This window comes from Schistocerca cancellata, chromosome 2 (assembly GCF_023864275.1).
Source record: "Schistocerca cancellata isolate TAMUIC-IGC-003103 chromosome 2, iqSchCanc2.1, whole genome shotgun sequence".
Taxonomy (NCBI): domain Eukaryota; kingdom Metazoa; phylum Arthropoda; class Insecta; order Orthoptera; family Acrididae; genus Schistocerca; species Schistocerca cancellata.
Window position 1 is genome coordinate 435,309,614 of NC_064627.1, and position 8,590 is coordinate 435,318,203.

At 43.1% G+C, this 8,590-nt stretch overlaps 1 pseudogene; it reads right to left on the bottom strand.

Annotated features, from left to right (window-relative positions):
• Window positions 1–480: 480 nt before the first annotated feature.
• LOC126163418 (5S ribosomal RNA) lies at window positions 481–598 on the bottom strand (annotated as a pseudogene).
• Window positions 599–8,590: the final 7,992 nt, after the last annotated feature.

Below are 8,590 nucleotides of genomic sequence, written 5' to 3' on the forward strand. Positions count from 1 at the left end.
AAGATGCGACAAAGACTGCCTACACTACGCTAGTCCGTTCTTATTTGGAGCACCGCTGCGCGGTGTGGGATCCTTACCAGACAGGACTAACGGAGAACACCGAGTAAATTCAAAGAAGGGCAGCACGTTGTGTATCATCGAGAAATAGGGGAGAGGGTGTCACGGACATGATGCGGGATTTTGGGTGGACATCATTAAAACAAAGGCGTTTCTCGCTGCAGTGGCATCTTCTCAGGAAATTTCAATCACCAACTTTCTCCTCCGAATGCGAAAATAATTCGTTGACACGGATCTGCATAGCACTCCGTCTTTAGGCCAAAAATGACCCATCGCGACCATCCGACCGCCGTGTCATCCTCTGAGGGGCGTGTTGTCACCACACCGCTCTCCCGCTATGATGGTTTTCTGTGACCGGAGTCGTTACTATTCGGTCGAGTAGCTCCTCAATTCGCATCACGAGGGTGAGTGCACCCCGAAAAATGGCAACAGCGCATGGCGGCCTGGATGGTCACCCATCCAACTGCCGGCCACGCCCGACAGCGCTTAACTTCGGTGATCTCACGGGAACCGGTGTATCCACTGCGGCAAGGCCGTTGCCCAGACCTGTATGGGGAGAGACGAATTATCATAATAAAATAAGTCAAGCCAGAGATCACACGGAAAGATATAGGTGTTCATTTTTTCCGCGAGCTGTAGAGAATTATTATGGAGGTGGTTCGACAAACCATCTGCCAGGCACTTATATGTGATTTACATAGTGTCGATGTAGATGTAGATGCAGACTATGTTTCTTCTGCAGAGGGGCCTTGCGGGACACGCGATTCCCTAAGGTGTAGAAATGCACTTTGCCGTGGTAGTTTCGCCAGGTGCATACTGACGTCAAGGCACGATTCAGTCCAAAAAGTTAGAATACTGTCAAGAGATGGGGGAGAAACGTACTCAGCTACTGTAGAAAGGATAACAGCAAATGAAGTAGGACAGTGATTAGCTGAAAGATATTCAGTGCATAGAAGTTTTGATTCGTTGATAAGAGCTTCACAAATTTGAGGTTTGAAACATCGTCATGAACTCTAAGATTTCGTTGTCTTGCTCCAGCAAATACTGTGAATACCATGAAGGGGGCATGCAACAAACATCAAAGAATCAAATTTACTATATGGCTAGATATACGAATAATTAACATTTCGGCACAACCTCACAACGTAGGTGAAATTACGCCATCTGCATTGTGTGTAATAATGAAAATTAAGCAGAGTTCTTCTTATTCAGACTCGCATTTCAGTGTTTTTTGTTTGTCAGAAGATAGCGTTATGTCTCGTGTAAGGAGAAAGGTCTACTAGTACGTGTCGAAATTCGGGAGCAGCGGGACTGCAGCCTGTCGAGACTGCTGCCAACAGTTCAGCCTTTCTACTGCTTGCAATGATCGGCTTCTTACTACTTTCCTGCGAATATGGTGTGGATTGGTTCAGGAGAGACGTACCAGGTGGTTGTAATTAAAATGTTGTTCTGAGTGTTGCATTGCGGGCTGTATACATCGCAGGACAGTGAAATATCGTGACTATGTTCATTAATCAGTGCGCTCGCGGACTATGCTGAAAAAAATGGTAATTCCGCTTTCTGTCACCAGGTGAAAATATGACGCTGTAAGCATTCAGAATATGAAATGTTTCCCGTTTTGACGTCAGTATGCTGTTTGTCTTGTTGATTTCTTTGTGAAGTGACTGTTGATTTAAAGCGATAAGGAGGTTGGAGTTTTCCGTGCGAAACGCAATGGCTGTTGAGAAGAAAGACCGTGCTTTGCTGGTAAAGTTATCTTATCAGAACGACAGCACAATAGCAACACTGCAAAGCGGGAATGTCGCTGACAGAAACCGCTGCGAAGAGGCCCCATGTCAATAAATGGACTAATGAGTATGATGAAGGAATTTGAAAAAAGATGTGCATTAGGTGGTGCAGCAGGAAGAGCGAGGCGGCACATACCCATGGCAGTTGTTAATAACGTTGCTGCAGCTATAGCCGACAGTGCAGCAAATGCCTCAAATCCTCCAGTTAGTGCTGGAGCTATGTCATAGGAATTGTCTCTCCCCTGGTCAACAGTTGAAAAGATTTTACGGCCCATTTGAGACTGGTATCGCTACAAGATTCAGAAAGCGCACGATGCTCCATTGTAGACTAGAGTGCCTTGACTGTGTCTTTCATTTTTTGGCACGTATAGAAATGGATGACTTGTGGTCGGGGAATGTTCCTTGGACGGACGAGGCACATTTTACTCTGCATGGTGCCGTGAATGCACGGAACTATCGCATGTGGGGTTTTCCTCCGACACATGTTGTGCAGGAAATTCCACTACACCCAGCTTATGTGACTGTGTGATGTGATTTGACACGTTCGTTCATTCTCGGACCGTTTTTGTTCGAGGAGGAGACACCTCGCAGGCCCGTTAGCTATACAGTGGCATCTGCACGTTATAAGGACATCCTTGTCCGACACGTGATTGCAACTTCGCAAGAACGCAACGGTTTACACACCACTGTTTTCATGCAAGATGGGCCGACATCACATATCGCTTGCCAGATGAAAGATTTGCTTCAAGAAACGTTTGGTAATATCCCCGTCATTCCAAGATCTGTGGCCTTCCGGATCCCCCGAACTAAATCTATGTATATTTTGGTTCTGGGATATCTGAAAGGTCGTGTATATCAGGAATGTATTCGGACTCTTCCTGATCTGAAGTACAGCATACGACAACAGGTCGCTCTGATTGTACTGCATATGCTGCGAGCAACTGTCGGCCACTCCGTGTTACGGATGCAGCATGTTATTCAAACAGGAGACCATATTGAACGTATGTTGTAACTTGTCATGATATCATAATAAATGTCCCAGAACCATCGTTACGATGTGTTTGATCGTTCCTCCCCTTTTCCTGCACCCACATTACCTTCTGACTGCTTACAGCGCCATGTTTTCACCTGCTGGCAGAAAGTGGAATTATTATTTTATTCAGCATACTCCATGAGTCCACAGATAGATGATCATACCCAGAATGCTTCAGCGTCCAGCTCACACTGCAGCACTTAGAACATCATCAGTTTGATTATAACCACCTGATACTTAAAGTAATGCACTATTTCAGGAGCAGCACTTGACAAGCGCCTCAAGGGCAAACATATCGGTCATCCAGTCGTGCAGGACTGCGCATTTACGTCACGTAACTTGAAACAGGTAATGGCGTTGATTATATCAAGGCCAGTAAACACGAGGACATTTATTATTTTTATCTATTTCCTGGTATTAACAGTTACAGCCTGTTATCTGGGAAACTAACAGAGCCCATACAATTCACATTTTTGTAGATAGTAAAAAAGTGTATATCAATTAAAAAAATCACTTAAAAATTCGAAAAAGTTGATAATATTACAGAAAAGTTAATGCAACAGTTACTTCCTACAACTATAAAAGCACTGTAAATCCCTTAATCAATTACCCAACTACTCTTGATGCTATACATTCTGTTCTGTTAACGTTCAATTTTTAGGGTGCATCTAAACTGTAGTTAGTTGTCTTCGCTAACAGATCCGTCCCCATACCACCCGGATCAACAGCCATTATCTGCTGGATTCCTTGGGCAAAGGACAGCACGTCAGTAATGTTTCGATTGTAACAGCCGATTTTGCGACTTTCAGCAACACACAGACATTACTACGGTATCTGGAGCACCACGCACTGTCACGAAGTTGAGCATTGTTGCGGCTTCAGTTGACGCGACAGAAGAAAGAGGGGCGTCATCAGTGGGGCGCCCAGCACCGAACAGAGGCACGGTAGTAGGTCGATTTCAGAGGGGAACTCCGTTCTGCGTGCAGTGAGAAAGTATTTTGCCAGACTGCATTCGTCGTCATGTGGGCCAAGCACATGGCGTGATGGCACGGCCGCCATTGAGTACACAACACGATTTCCTCACACTCGCATTGTAGGCAATTTGGGCAGCATGTGTCACATTTCTGATATCTTACGGCTGGCAACTGTATCCTGTCGTCGCGGTCTCCGTGACCTTAATCTCCAACAAGATGATACAAAACCGCATGTTGCCCGTGTTACACTGAGCTACCTCGATACACAGGATGTTCGACTGTTGCCTTCATCGGCGCGTCCTCCAGATCTCTCACCAGTTGGAAACATCTGATCTTGGTTATTTTGAAGACAAAGTCTGAAAATGAGTCCATGATCATATTTTTGGCTTTATTTTACAGGTCCGTCTAGATCACATGAATTTTTTGATTTCACTATGACCGGTTTCGGCTGCTGCCATCTTCAGATCATAAAATATTCTGATGTAGTATCACCGTCAGACTAAACATGCTGGTACATAGTAAAGTACATACTTTCTATGTACCTACATGTTTAGTTTGACGTTGATACTACATCAGACTTTATGATCTGAAGATGGCTGTAGCCGAAACCGGCCATAGTGAAATTTAAAAATTTATGTGGGCAAGACGGACCTGTAAAATAAAGTATCTGTTTATGGGTTTCCGAGAGACTCGCATGCTGTCACACACGCAGCTACGATTAATGAACTCTAGTACGAAGTTGGAACAGCAAGTCTGTTAGACTTGATTCAAAGCAGGGACAGAACGGTTGTTTCTTCAAAAGTTGGCAGGTATGTGTATTAAATTTCTGAGTTGACATACCCATAAAACAACTTACAAATTTAATCGTGTACGACTGGTCTCGGCGGAGGTTCGAGTCCTCCCTCGGGCAAGGGTGTGTGTGTTTGTCCTTAGGATGATTTAGACTAAGTAGTGTGTAAGCTTAGGGACTGATGACCTTAGCAGTAAAGTCCCATAAGATTTCACACACATCCTACATCCTTAATCGTGTATTGTTCCTACTGTACCGTATACACACAACACGTAAAATTCAGCTATTAGAGATTCTTCCTGGTGTTGCAACTTCAAGGTTGAGCAGTGTAAATAGAAGTAGCTGTAATGACAATCATGAATGTGTAGATACATTGAAAATTGCTAGGTGAATTGTTATTATTTCAGTAGTTTCGGTGTTATACGCTATCTTCAGTAATGAACGAAGTTCAACTAGCAACTGTCCGTATGTCTATACATGTGAGAGTGTCATACACAACTTACCAGATGTGAAGCAACACAGGAATTTTTTATAAGAAATTTGTTTACTCTGAGGACAGAAACAAAACGCAAAGTGCATTTTGTTACACTAATTAGTCAGAAGTTCGGTCCTAGGAACGTACTGAAGAAGTGATGGTAGTTGCCTCCATTTTATGATCTGAACTCAGATTGTCAACGGGATCTTGTCCGGTTCTCAGCTACGCTACAGTTCACTTTATTTATGAAAATACAAAGTACAATCACCAACAAATTTTACATATTCACATACTCCTTTACCTTTAACCCATATGAATACAGACTCATTAACAGATATTTTTCTTTTGTTAGGAGTATACAATGACAATGCAGAGGTTGACATATAAGCAGATTTACCAAAGTCTTTATTTGCAAGTTCTGCCATGTGGTAGGTACGGTAGGCAATAATGTCTCTGTCTACAAAACTTTCAAGTCCTGGAACGTTAGGTACTCCTGTACCTCCTCGTACAATAGCTACAGTAAGCCAACGATTACCATGAGTAAAAGTATCATTAATATCAATACTAAAATTAAGTCTACATCCACAGAAAACACAGGGTCCGTCAACAAGAGCAGTGGCAGCAACAGTCTTCACAGCATTCTTCTTCTTGTCTGCTGCAGATGTTGAGAATTCAATGTTCTCGATGGTTTTATAGACTGTTTGCTTAGAGCGACGACGGTAACGTCTGTATGGCTCTAAGCAAACAGTCTATAAAACCATCGAGAACATTGAATTCTCAACATCTGCAGCAGACAAGAAGAAGAATGCTGTGAAGACTGTTTCTGCCACTGCTCTTGTTGACGGACCCTGTGTTTTCTGTGGATGTAGACTTAATTTTAGTATTGATATTAATGATACTTTTACTCATGGTAATCGTTGGCTTACTGTAGCTATTGTACGAGGAGGTACAGGAGTACCTAACGTTCCAGGACTTGAAAGTTTTGTAGACAGAGACATTATTGCCTACCGTACCTACCACATGGCAGAACTTGGAAATAAAGACTTTGGTAAATCTGCTTATATGTCAACCTCTGCATTTTCGCAAATAATTTAGATTACCGTAACGGAAGACTTAGAGTCTAGGAATTAAATGCAAGTAATTTCTGTTACTAGCTCTAGCTGTAAGATAATTACTTGTAAATTAATTCTTATGAAAAATAATTATTGCTAATTTCCTCTTTTTTATGATTCTATCATAGGTTAAGTCTTTCGTCATGTTCTCAGGAAACGCGTTGGAACGAGGCGACAACAGATATCACTATCGGCATACATAAGTGCCTTCTTCCAGTATATACTCTATTCTCAATCCGTGAACTATCAAAGCACAGAGATGGTGGACAAAATTGTGGAACACTTTACGAACTTTAAAAAACACAAGGGAGATGACTGAAATGTGAGTAAAATATCCGTAAAACCTTCTCCACGTGTGTTTTGGGAGCACTCCTTGGTCTGCAGCTCTCCACACACTGAGCGCTCAGGCCACGTGTTGTTTGTGGGCGGTAGCGGTAATTCAGCCGAAATGCCTGCGACGAATGCGACCGCCTTAAAAATAGCGTCTTACTCGCTCTGGGCGAGTATTTTAAATTGTGTTGGCGTCTGTGGTGCGGTGCCAACATCTGGAATGCGAGGCGAGCCTTCCGGTACCTGGGCCATTGCTACCAATTCACGGACAGCAGCGCGGAATACGACGACACAGTACAGAGGAGCCTTTCGGTTGTCGTGGCTGCGGGCTACCGCTGGCATCGCAAGGGACATCAAAGGCTTTGTATGGACGTGCGCGGATGCCGCAAGAGTTGCTAACTAGCCTTGCGTCTCGTTCTCTTCCACTAGGTCCGGGTGTCCTGAAATCAACAAGCAATCACTTCTAAGAGTTGTGCCTCACCTGTAGTAACATCAAAAACAGTATCATGGGCAGAAGATGTATTTTCAGGCACCCCGTAGATTTGACGGTTCCATGTTTATGTGAATTATGTAGACGGAACTTGAATGCAACCGGGTTCGTCGGTGGCCAGCCAAGGAAAATGCCGTAGACCGTTGTCCACAGAAACGTACCATTACGACTACGTCAGGCGTCAAAATATTGTGGATAATAGCGATACCGTTAAACTACTTGACTATGTGGAATTACACCTTTAATGGTTTACGCAGGAAAAACTCAGAAATTATAAACAATAGATATATTTTCAGAATGACTAGGATTCTCATTTTGTTGAAAAAGTGTATCAAATTTAAGTATCTGAAGTTTCAGCCACAGTAAAGTTAATTCTTATGCTTATTTACTTCCATTTCTAGGCGCTGGAACCGCACGACTGCTACGGTCGTAGGTTCCAATCTTGCCTTGGACATGGATGTGTGTGATGTCCTTAGGTTGGTTAGATTTAAGTAGTTCTAAGTTATAGGGGACTGATGACCTCGGTTGTTAAGTCCCATAGTGCTTAGAGCCATTTGAACCATTGTTTTGATGATTGCAATTCTGCTTCTATTGGATTTATCTACCTGGTCTGCTCATCTGTATTGTATGTCTCAGTTGTAATAGGCTATTCCCATGGATAATCTTTGTTGGATCTTTTGTTTTGATCATCTATCAAATCTTTTCCCTTTTACTAGTTCAATTTCTGACGTGTGTCCAGGTAATTCATTCTGCTTCTTCTTGTAACACATACAAAACAATCGTTTTCGTGAACTCAGTTATAGTTCCCATCTTCTTTTTACCGTTTCCTCCACTGCCATCTAAGTAGCCGATTCAGTGTTTTTTAAACAAAATCTCGTTTTGGTCTGTTTCCATACTTAATTGTTGCATCTTTTCTCTTACCCTCAGTATTTTCCCACCGTTTCATCAGATATACAAAGTTTACGGCAATTGCCCATTCTTTCATAAATGATATCTGATAAAAAGGAAACATGATTTTGTACTGGATACGACGACTAATTTACATGGTAACGGTAAGAGTTTTGTGATGGGTATTACTTGGTCTGTTGTAACTTCGCTTCGCCGCCAATAGATGCGGATACAGTGACTTCTGTATATTAAAAATAGTATATAAGGTGCTGCGATTGTGTCTGCGAAAGCAGGGGCGCTACTCCCAAAAAACAGACTCAGAAACGCCTACACATATATATTACGACTGCTCAACTAATCACAAATGATTGTGTTCAAACCACCGATTTATTCAGCGGCACAGATACGCAACTTTCAGGCGATCATTGTTCAAGTAGACATAGGCTACGTCAGTGACCCCTTCAGAGACTAGATCCAAGTCGGTGAATACGACCGCCTCCTTTCCGGCGAAGATACTGCTGCCTAGTGATGTCTTGCGTTGCCACTGATCTGCTGATTTCGCCTTGGACACGTCGTCGGCGTGTGTGGCGAGTCCTTCGGCGAACACGTGGACGCTCCTCGACAGGTGAGTTGCGATGGAACTGCTGAACTCTA